A 12,097-nucleotide genomic window follows, 5' to 3' on the forward strand; every position below is an offset into this window, starting at 1 on the left:
TGCCAAACCCACAGTGAAATCTAATCCTTCACGAGGATTTAGATCGGCTCTCTCACAAAGCGTTTTTCACGGTCCATCTCCTTAGCAAGTACCTAGCTATCAGCTATTCACTCCTTGCAGACGGATATCAGATGCCATCCAGTATAAAAACCCATGGCAGAGAAGAATGACTCACGTTCAGGGCTAGTACAAAATGATGAAACCCATCGGAATTTCATTCAGGGAAAGCACCATAGGAGTTGCAACAAACGTTTGGGGAGCAGTGGGTGAGGGGTTGCAGATGACGGGGGCTGCCATTGCACAGTTCCAGAATACACTGTGAGGACTGCCCCCTGGAGTCATGTGACACGGAGGTACCCGGGAGACCCCCAGCGGGCATACAGTGGTAACAGTTGTGGTCCTGTCAACGGCCTTCTGGGGAGGCTGGGCCCTGTTCCTGGAGGCCCTGTGTCCATGGAGCTCCAAGAATGGGCTGCTGCTCAGTGAGGGGAGCAGCGTTCCTTCGAAGGACAGAGGGAGACAGGACAAGGGGGGACAACTACGTGGTGGTGGCATAAGATTTTGCTATGACCCATGGGATGGGACTCTGCCCCCGATCACACAAATCTTCGATAAAATCTATACGAATGGATTTTTTCTGAGTGAGTAGCGTCAGGAAGGCTGCATTCTGAGTCCAGGCTGAGCCTGAGTCGGCACACGGGGACATTGGACACGCGGTTTACCCGGGTGAGGCTCTTGTCCACTCCTTGAACACCTACCGCCTGCAGGCAGCGAGGCAGGAACAGGGAACACACGTATTCCAAACAGACAAGACCGAATTTTTTTGTGTGGCAAAGTAGACATAACGGAGAATTCACCATTTTAACCATTTTTAAGGGTATAGTTCAGTGGCGTTAAGTACATTTCCATTATCGTGCAACCATCACCACCATCCATCTCCAGAACTCTTTTCATCGTCCCAAACTGAAACTCTGCACCCATTAAACGCTAACTCCGCATTCCCCTCCCTCAACCCCTGGCACCTACCGTTCTACTTTCTGTCTCTATAAATGTGCCTTTCTACAAACTTCATCTACGTGGAATCATATGGTATTTGTCCTTTTGTGACCGGCTTATTTCACTTAGCATAAGGTCAAGCTTCATCCACGTTGTAGCATGTGCCAGAATTTCCTTCCTTTTTAAGGCTGAATAGTGTTCCATTGTGTGTACCCACAAACACACACACAGACACACAACATTTTGTTGATCCATTGATCGTCAGTGGACACTTGAGTTGCTTCCGCCCTTTGGCTATTGTGAATAACGCTGCTATGAAATATCTGTTCAGCTCTCTGTTTTCAGTTCTTTTGGGTATAAATCACAAATGGATTTGCTGGGTTATATGGTAACTCTATGTTTAATTTCTTTTTTTTTCCTGCTTTTTTACTCCCCAGATCCCCCCAGTATATAGTTGTATATTTTAGTTGTGGGCCCTTCTAGTTGTGGCATATGTTTAATTTCTTGAGGAACCACTATACCGTTTTCCATAGTGACTGCACCATTTTGCATTCCCACCAGTAAAATGCACGAGAGTTCCAATTCCTCCACATCCTCCTCAACACTTATTTTTTTAATTCATTTTTTATAGTAACCACCCTAATGGGTATGAAGTGATACCATTGTGGTTTTAATTTGCGTTCCCCCAATGATTAGTGAGGTTGAGCATCTTTTCGTGTGCTTACTGCTCATTTGTATATCTTCTTCGGAGAAATGTCTATGCAAGTCCTTTGCCCATTTTTAAACTGGATTGTTCAGTTTCTTGTTGCTGAATTGAGAAGCCTGAATTTTTAAGTACTGATAAGACCTGCCTAATCTTTCTGTCCTTTGATTACCAAGTCCCTAAGACACCCCCATTAACAAAATAAATAGGCCATGACGATCTTCCACATGTGAACAAATGAGCAGCGCTTCCAAATCCTCCAACCCAGCTCTGCTTAGATCCTGCTCAGGGCAACTCAGCTTCAGAGAGGGAATTGCAGCTAAGGCCCAAGTGTAGGTTTATATTCCTCTCATCTTGCGGTTCTCCTCGGGGTAGCCTTAAATTTTCACGGGGGGAAATACCATTCACCCAGCTCCAAATCTGCCACTGCTGATGCCTGGAAACGCCAGAGTCACAGACGCATGCCCCGCGAGCTGCCCTCTGACTTGAGTGTTTCCACTCATGCACAGCTGGTTTTCCTTGGAAATTAAGGGAGATTGTGGGGTAAGTATTGAGAAAAATCGACCTCTCCTTGGTATCCCAAAGCAAGATAGATTGAATTGGTGCAAGATTGAGGCTGTTCATTCTTAAGATTTTCTTTTTCTGGCTTTAATACACGCAAATTTGAGGCCAGAGGTGTTTGGTCTGAAAACCCACGCAATAACATACCAAAATATGTGTTTTTAGCCCCAAGATATTTGTACGTTCCTGATCTTTGTACATGTGTGTTCATTGTGTGTTACCTACATTGCACAGCGTATTGTAGAATGCATGTGGCATGAATATGACACAGTGCATTAAACGGCTGATAATGGTGGCCACATTAAGGAGGCCGACTATGTGCCAGTCACTCCACTAAGCATTTCGTGTGCTCAGGAGCAGTGACAAGGAAAGGTCAAGAGCAGGGATCCCAACTCTGCCGGTTACTAGCTTTGAGACCTGGAGCCAGCTACTTAAGTTTCAGGTTCTTCATCTGAAAAATGGGAAGAACATGATCATATTTCATCAATTCTAAGAGGCACAATTTCCCACATTTTAACAGATCTGAAATCAGAACATGTCATACCACCAACAGACTTTTAGCTGCAATAAAAAATGGTGCTACCTGTCCAACAATGTTGTCATGAGGATCAAAGGAGATTGTCACACGTATAAAATGCCAGCAGTGGTTCTGACTCACAGTCCTAAAATACGTATCCGCAAATAATACTTAACCCCCCTCTCCTGCTCTGGGCGCCCCCACCGCTGTCTGGTGGGCATCTTCACTCGTCCAGCACGACCCTGACTTCCTCGCCCCTCCACTGCTCCTCCCCAGTCTTTCCTTCCTTGGTTACGGCACCATTTCTCACCAGATGCTCAAGGCCAAAAATAAAAGAGTCATTCCTGAGTCTTCTTTCCCTCACCCCGAGACAAAATCCACCCCCAATCCTGTTGATCCATCTTCCAAATATGTCAGGAATCCGACAGCTTCTCACCACCCCTATTCTACTACCCCGGCCAGAGGCACCTTCTGTCGCCTTTGCTATTCCAACGGCCTCTTGACCCCGCTCCCGGCTTCCGCCTTTGCTATGTCCCCCCTGCCCGCAGACACTCTGCAGCCACACAGCACAGAGGACCCTTTAAAATCTAAGTGCCTCTCCTGCTCGGAACGCTATCAGCCTCCGTCCCGCTCAAAGCACAGTCCACACCTTCCCCTGCTACAGAGCCCTGCAGACCCCGGCCTCTCTGGTCCCTCATCCTCCCTTCTCACGATGCTTCTCCTTGGGCAACGTGTCCCTCACACTCTGGCCTCTTTTCTGTCCTTGAACCTGCCAACTTCATTCCCAACTCAGAGTACTTGCAGTCGCTGTTCCCTCTGCCTCGGTTGCTCTTCCCTCACTTCCTTCAGGTTGCTACATTTACGTACAGGGAACAATTATGGACTCGTTTGTTTATTGTCTCTCTCTCCTCCTAGAATAGAAGCTCCTTGAGGAGGTCAGAGAATGATTGTCTTGTTTTCTCCTCTATTGTCAGCACCCAACAGCACTTGGCACATAGTAGGTATGCAACATATATGTGTTGAATGACTGAGTGAATGAATTAGTACACATCAGGTATGCCTTCTAGGCCTATGAGGATGTGTATGTGAAAATGTTATATGCACTTGTATTTACATGCACACTATTCGTGTCTATATGTCTGTATCCATATCCACATCTATGTCTATATTTACCTGTAAAACACAAAGCAGGACACACTCATTCATAAAGGGATGCACACTAGGATTTTATTTCTGGCTCTGTATCTGGGGAGGAAGCTTCATGGCAAAACAATGTTGTGCTTGAAGAAACACAAGCTCAAGGTCACACAGCTACCAGGTCCACCAGAGGCCAATTTTCCAACTGCGCTGGCTTCCTTCTTACAAAATCTCAGTGTAAACTATGGGAAAGGAGAAAATAAGAGCCAAAGAATGTTAGAGCTGGAAGGCTCTTCAAGTTCTTCCAGCCCAGAGGCAACAAAAAGTGTCCTACCACTCTCCCCTCTCGTGCCCTGGGCAGACATCACTAAAGCATCACAGTACTTTCCCCCACCGAACTTCTGAGTCCTTCTTAACATAGTGCTCCAGGCAGCGCCAGTCACTCACCTGAAAGGCTTTGCCATTCCAAATCTAATGCACCCCAATCAGTCTTTGGACTGAGATTCTGAGGCCCAGAGAGGAGCCCTTATTTATCCAAAATTGCATAGCATGCAGATAGCCAAGCCAGGCCATGTGGTTGGACATCTGCTTTGTGTTCCCAAGGCCAGACATCAAACAGGAAGGGAACTTAGAGTTAATCTTTAATAGGAAATCACAGAGTCAGAAAGTTCTTATTTATTTATTTGTTTGTCTGTTTGTTTATTTATTTATTGGTGAGGAAGATTCACCCTGAGCTAACATCCATTGCCAATCTTCCTCTTTTTTTTTTTTTTTTTTTACTTGAGGATGATTAGCCCTACACTAACATCTGTACCAATCTTCCTCTATTTTGTATGTGGGATGCTTCCACAACATGGCTGATGAGTGGAGTAGGTCTGCTCCTGGGATCTGAACCTGCAAACCTGGGCCACCGAAGTGGAGCACACGGAAGTTTAACCACTTGGCCACAGGGCTGGTCCCAGAAAGTAATTGTTTTGTAAATGATCTTTAACTACTTCTGATTACTTCAACAATTTTCAATCACTTGCAGCCAAAGGTAACTCACTAGTAAAATGAGCTCAGGAATCAGGTCACCACTGGCTGCCAGCAAGATGCTAAAGAGAACCAATTGCAGTCAAGACACCAAGAGAAATTCCGCTCTTTGGGAGACGAAGGGGCAGTTCAGCAAAAACAGACAGGGACTGAGAAGATTCACTGGCAGACAGAGAGGAAGAGCGGCGCATTTTCCAACTAAAAACGGAACCCCCATTTTATTCAGATCTCCCCCCTCAGGCAAGGTAACCCTGTCACCAGCTCAAGACAGGATTGACCCGATTATCTGAGCCAAACATGCAGTCCCTTTGCTTCTGCAACGACAAATGCAAAACTGCATGCGACACGGTTCTGACCACGGTCCTGCTGCAGGACTCTGTGGAGAGTTTGCTCACTTATAAAATGAGAAAGTCAGTCTTTTTTTGGCACAGAGTTGTTGCTTCTGAGTGCAATGGCTGAGCTGTGGCAGCCATCTTGGCACCATTAGAAAAGCAGCCTGAAGCAGGACTGACAGGCCTAGGATGCCATAGTGGAGGGGTGGAAGGAACCCAGATGCTGGGTAACATGAAGGACCACCGAGTTAAGCAGCCCTGGAGACACCCTACCTTGGGCCGTAGATCTTCCTTCATGTTTAAACCATTTGCAGTCAGAGTTTCTGTTATCTGCCACCCAAAGCATCGTAAGTGGTACGTCAGACTGCTTCCCATCTCCTCCTGGAGGTTAAAACAGGCCTGTCTGATCTCTAGACCTCTCCAGCTCCCAGGAATTGCCCTCCCTCCCTCCCAGCTGTGTCGCAAGAGAGCAAAGCCTTCCATCTGAGGGCAGCTGGGAAGGCCTCAGCTTTACTAAAGTGTGTTCCAGGTGCCTGAAACACCACTCTTAGTGAGGCTCTGCTCTCTTTAGATACGCGAACCGTCCTGGGAGAGAATAAATCCCCTAAGAGTGAAAACACCGATAATATCCCTTTCTTCTTCCAAGAAACTTGGGCAGTGTGTTTTTACCAGAGAGGCAGATGCCAAGACAGGAGCAAATATACCCGGTTTTATTAAGAAAAATGCCCCGTGATAAAGAAAAGGCAGGGAGCAAGGGCTTGGAGAGCAGTCAGACCACAATGCAATCTGACCCTGAGTGAGGGAGAGCGGGAAGGAAGGCTGGACAGAAAAATCCTCGACCGCTCTGCTATCTCAGAGGGTCAGCAGGGTCATCCTGGAGCCGGGTCTGCTGTCACAGGAGTTCTGTGCCTGCCAGCGTGGCCTCTCTTAGTGTTCCTGCCATGCTCAGTCATGGGATAAGAGGTGTGGCTCCCCACAGATGCGGCCGGGGCCCTTGGTCCCTTATGGCCCTGGAAGTATAGGGCTGCAGGGGGCATCCCGTGGCCATCACAGGTGGCTGGAGAAAATGGGCTCCTGGGGCTGGGGAGACACAGGGTCCAGCATGGGGATCCAAGTCTGTGATGGTCATGTGCCCTGCTCCACCCAGGCTCTCGGCCAGCCTCCCTTAGTGATCTGCTCCATTCACCACGCTTCCCCTGGGCACCTGGCTGTTGTCACTTGTGGGAACTCAAAGGCATGATGTGGTGTGGACCAAGGTCCCACGAGAGAGGGCTGGGCTCACAAGGTCCAGGAGCCAAGTGGCCAGGGTATTAGCATCACTCTGGACTGTCACAGGCCATGCAGTTTGAGGCAATTTCACCTGGCCCTCATGAGCCAGGAAGAACCCCAGCTGGCCTCTGAGTTACTTACTGTATTTGAGGATTACAAGCTTGGCTGCTGCATCAGAGATGCAAAACGCGGCGGCTTCGCCAAGAAGGCAGTCAGCTCGTCTCAGCACATCAGCGCAGGTGTGGGCAGGAGCTGGGGCCCAGGCTCCCGCTCTCTTGTTGCTCTGCCCTCCTGGAGGACTGCAGAATCACACTGCCAGCAGAATCTTATTGATGGAATAACACACATGTACCTGCCAGGCCCTGTTCTAATTATTTTATAGAGATTAATCCTTTAACCTCTTTCCCTGTGGGGTAGATAATACTATCTCAGTTTTACAGAAACCAGAGCCAAAGAGGTTTCTCCATAATCTCTGCTCTTGATGACCACACATGTGAGCGAGATGGAAGGGGTGCGTGTCCTCCTCCCTCTAAGGACACGAGGCAGACACTGTCAGCCAGGTGGCCACCCTTGACTGCAAGGAAGACTGAGAAATGCAGTCTTGAGCTGGGCAGGCCTGTGCAATGTCTGGAGGGAAGTCTCTACTCCTCTGCCTGGAAGGCTCTCCCAAACTTTTTGCCATGACTTTTGCCATCATTACCATTGTTCAACCCTAAGTTCACCTTCCCTGCAAAGATATGCCCACCCCAACCTGGGCTGGGTTGGACGCCCCCTCCAGGCTCCCATAAGCTTCCAGGATTTCTTCTATTTCAACTCTTACCATATTTTACTATAAGATCCTCCCTAACCCAACAGGCCTACAGATATGTTTGCTTGGCCCACAGTTTAAAAAAAAAAAAAATCACACTAAATTCCAAATCTATGTTTTCTTTTAAAAAATCATAAGGCCCAATAACACCAGGCCGCTATTCCTGTGCAGTAGCAGTCACCTGGGGCTGCATAGCTCCCCAATCCCTGTGCATAATACACGCAGACCCCACCACTCCCTTTTGTCTCACACCCTGTCTTCTCCACTGATTTATGTTGCCTGCCTGGCCCTGCAGGAAACAGCCCTTGCAACCCCCTGGAGCGTGGGTTTCTCTGGGGGAAGGAGGCGTTTCGTCTGGGTGTGCTGTGCACTTGGCACACTGTACACGCTCAGATATGTTTGCTGAGCACGTGGACAGCTCCACGGAAACATTCAGGATTCAGCCGCACTGCAGCACGGGCTTATGTTCCACCCACACCCTTCCCAACCCTCCCCCCCAAGAATCTATATTTAATTGTCTTTGCAAAATTGGAGCCTGCAAGCAACTTCACACTGGAGATCCTTTCTAAACGTCAGAAAGGCAGCAGCTTGGCCCGCCGCGTGCTCCAGCCTATTAATAGCTGGGCTGCCTCTGACAGCGTTTCTTGGGAGGCTGCATTGTTCTTAGTAGCAGAGAAGCAAAAGGCGACCCTCTAAGTCAGACCTCCCTTCTGCCTCGCCCAGGTCTCCTGGACGCCCACCCTCTCATCTCTTGCACTGCCCAACACGTGCTGGGGCTGTTCTGCAGGATGGTTAGTCATTTATTTTGGGTTTTTCTTTTGTCAGCCCTGATCAGAGTGGTGGGAATGGGAAATCAGAGCTGTGGCCCATCCGAAAGTGCATTAGCAGGGTCTCCAGGGAGCAACCGCGCTGCTTGCAGTGCCAGAGGTCACTGTCACCTTGGCCTGGAGGTGGCCTGTTTACCACAGTGAGATGGAGATATCTGTCAGATGTCAGGGAAATGCTAATGGCGGGCGCTGGGCAGGGAGCCGGCACAGGACTGGCTGGGCCAGCCATCGTCCTTCCCAATGTGCAGCACAAAGGCCCCAGGGCCTCAGCAGCTCCGAGGAGCGGTCACTAGGCAAATGTCAGGTCCCTGGCGAAAGCTCCCCCTGGCCTGGCTGTGGGGCCTTCGAGAGGCTGCTTCTCTCCCTTTCCATGTCCCTCCCCACATCTATTCAGTGGGAGGAAGGGTAGGTGTCTCTTTGAAACGGTGGCCACCCTTTCTCTGTCTCTGGCAGGAGAGAAAGCCTGTCCCTCGGGTCCCAGGGTCTGGAAGCACAATGAGAACCGACATCCTTATCCTCCAGCCGCAGAGGGGCAAGCAGGGTGTGACCATGGCTCGTCACCTAGGAGGACAGACGGGACTGCATTCTGCAGGAGAAAAGGACAGGAAACGGCCGAGCCTGTTTATCACCGTGGGAGATAGCACAGCTGTGCAGCCTCTCTATCCCAGGCTCCATGAAGAAGTCGCTGCCTGCAACCGGACCCCAGCATCACAAGGCCCAAGAGGAACCGGGCCTCTGAGCTGTCTCCCTGGAGAGCGGCTGCTTTCACATTCCTCCCATTGCTTTTCCAGCGCAGGGTTAATGTGGAAGATGAGGTTCCCGGCCCTCCCTCTGGGGAGTCAGGCTCCACCTCTGATAGAGATAGAGGGATGTATTGCCACTCCCTCGCCTCAGGCAGCCTCTTCCATCCGACCTCCTGGCTTCAGCTGGCTCTTCCTTTGGGCTCTTTTGTGAGAAGGTAAAGAGTTACTTTGTCTCTGCTCATCACCCAGGTTTTTCTGCAAACTCTCCTGCTCCTCCATCAGTCGATGTGCTTCGATCCTTCTCCGGGCATTTTCCTCCAGCCCTGCACTCGTCTGGATAGACCCATCTCTCCCGGGAGCTCTGCCCAGCTTCTCTCCAAAGCTGGGCCGCTCTCTAATCTGTTGACGTCATTTCAGGGCAAAACAGCAGGAAAATGACGATCTCTTACACATTTCCAGAATGAAGTTTAAATTCTCACCAACTCGCAGGGGCCTCCTTGCTGCCCGTGAAAGGGCAGTTTTGAAAACGTGGTTTCGATTTTTCCTGCCACAGGGGTGGGGATTGAAAGGAAAGTCCCGGTTCCTTCCAAACCTGAGAGCAGAACTGTGGGTGTCCATCGGTGTCCGTCAGCCACACCACATTCCCTTTGTACCTGCAGGTCACTGACCTTGTGATCCTCCGGCCGTCGCTGTAGGATTCTGCAGAGCAGGAGTGCAGAGTCCTGGAGAGAGGGCAGAACCCGGGGAGCAGGGCTCCGCGGCAACGGGGACTCGGGGCTTCTTTTAAAGGTCGGAGGATGGCTGAAGAGCCCCACTGTGGGAAACATGTCTGGGAGACGATGATAGGAGATGAGGTCCTGGGTCTGGTTGGTGTACACAGCCTTCTTTTTCATATTTCGTGGGCAATGGGGGACGTCTGGGCAGTGGTGAGCACGGCATGAACGGTGGAAAAAATCAACCCCTTAAAGTGTGGGCAAAACACTAACAAACAAATTGTTCTCCCTTCTTCAGGAACCCCAGTGAAGTCTGGGAGGACTGGCCCTGTGTGTTTGGTCTTCTGAGGATGGAGGGCCCCACAGGACCACAGGGGCCGGGGACTCACCCAGAATAAGTGTGCGGACTGGACACTCGTCCCTCGACGCCGGCTGTTTTCCACCATGCCCTCCACCCACCCCGGATCCATCCCCAACCCCAGAAGTTGGACCTCTCTGGATCACCTCACCTGGTCTCTGTTGACCACTGGTTTCTGGTAGGGTTTGCCCAACAGGGGGCACTGAACAGAATAGGAAAGGGGAAGAGAGAGAGGCTGGGACGTTTCTTCCCTTCCTAAGGCACATGTCGCTGGCAGTTGTGTGACCATTCAAACCGAGAGGTGGTAAAGGCTCCCGCCATTGTCAGCTGCATCAGTTCATCTACTGCTGTGTAACAAATCACCCCAAACTCAGTGCTTTCAAACAATCACCATTTCTTTGCACTTTGAGCTTGGCTCGTCTGGGTGGTTCTTCAGCTGGTCTTACGGAATCGCTCATGCAGCTGCAGTCACCCAACGGCTGGACAAGGTGGATGACCTGACTGGCAGTTGTGTTGGCTGTTGGCTGGGAGCCTCGTTCTCCTCCACACGGCCTCTCTTCACCCACCAGGCTAGACCGGGCTTCTTTGTAGAAGTGTCAGGGCATCTTCCAAGAAGATGAAGGCAGAAGTTGCAAGACTTCTAGAAGCCTTGCCTTGGACATCTCACAACACCACTTCTGGCACATTCTATTGGCAAAGCAAGTCACAAAACCAGGCCAGATTCAAGGAGTGGGAAAATGGACTCCATCTCTTAATGGGAGCAGCTGCAAAGTCCCATTGCAAAGGCGTCTAAAAACTGGGGTGGGAGGAATTTGCGACCATAACTTGCAACCTAGCACCATAGCCTTTTGATACCTCAAATTCTTTGGTTCCTTTAACATTTCATTTCTATGTAAGTGTTCCCTTCATTATAAATTTCTTCAGCGGAATCATCTGAATGAAGTTCTGTTTCCTGCCAGGACCCTGACAAACTTACCTTACAATAGTAGCACTCTATTGAATGAATATTCACAGTATAATGATTATTGTCGTTTATACGTGCCACATATGAAACTGTTGGCATGTAGGCCTTGACTTGCTAGCAGTTTGATTACAGAGTCACACTTATGTCTCTTGTGCATTTACAACTGTGGCATTTTATGTGCTGTGCAGCCCTACACAATGAAGACAGGCTGTCTCACCAGGAGCAGCTATGACTTTCCCAGCAGTTGCGATGGCCCAAACACTGTCTAAGAAGCCTGTGTGTTCAAGATCTGATCTGATGCTCACAACAGCCCTGAGAAGGAGAGAGCATATCGTCACCACTTCACAGAGGAAAAAACCAAGGCACAGAGAGGTTGATTAATTTGCTCAAAGTCACACAGCAACTAGGAGAATTGCTGTCAAAGTATTCCCAAAGAAATTTTTCTGATTTTTTGACGTCAGTAATATGTTTTTCAGCTTGTGAAAACTCAGAAATTGCGAAGAATTTAAGAAGTTTGAATGATATACAATATCACATGCAATAAAATGGGCATGATTTGTCTCTCTTTTGTACAGTGTCATTGATAACCACTTTGGAATACTATGAAATATGTAGGGCATAAGGATATAACGTGTGTTAAATTTATCCCTGTTTGTGTTGGTTTGTACAGACAGTAGGCATTAGAGCCGCAGTCTGGAATGCCACACTGAAAGTCAGACGTGGGGTGTACGCTTTGCCTTGCCTCACAGTCTTACGACACTGTCACAGGCACCCCGGGCGGCCTTTTTGGACCTCACTGGGGTCTGCTCTGACTCAACACTGTGCTCGAGTCATTCTCATGGCTTCTTGCTCAGGGCTGCTGGTGTCACGACGTCAGACCCTCACCAGGGGAGTTCTGGGGCCTGGTTAGTAAAGCACACTTTAGTGAGCGCCGGGAGCCTCCCTCCAGCTCTGGGGGACCGAGGCCCACACCCAGCGTCCCGAGTGTGCAAAACCCTGGAGACGTGTTCTGGAAGAAGGGTCTATTCGTGTGTGGAAGGTGCCTTCGTCTTCGTGAGGTGGAGCAGCCTCACACTCCCACCTGGAGCGCCACCGCCGCGTTCCCACTGGCAGGCCCGCCTCCCACCTCGTGCCCCT

The 12,097-nt window shown here is 49.7% G+C and overlaps 1 long non-coding RNA gene across 2 annotated transcripts; it reads left to right on the plus strand.

The window, feature by feature from the left end:
* Positions 1–7,982: 7,982 nt before the first annotated feature.
* LOC139075031 (uncharacterized) lies at positions 7,983–11,521 on the plus strand. 2 transcript variants are annotated; one of them, XR_011525046.1, is made up of 3 exons: positions 7,983–8,146; positions 8,636–9,140; positions 9,937–11,521. It is a non-coding gene; the product is annotated as an uncharacterized lncRNA (long non-coding RNA). The 2 variants fall into 2 exon arrangements; XR_011525045.1 differs by lacking the exon at positions 7,983–8,146 and having other exon boundaries at positions 8,578–9,140.
* Positions 11,522–12,097: the final 576 nt, after the last annotated feature.

Source organism: Equus przewalskii, chromosome 13 (genome assembly GCF_037783145.1).
Source record: "Equus przewalskii isolate Varuska chromosome 13, EquPr2, whole genome shotgun sequence".
Taxonomy (NCBI): Eukaryota; Metazoa; Chordata; class Mammalia; order Perissodactyla; family Equidae; genus Equus; species Equus przewalskii.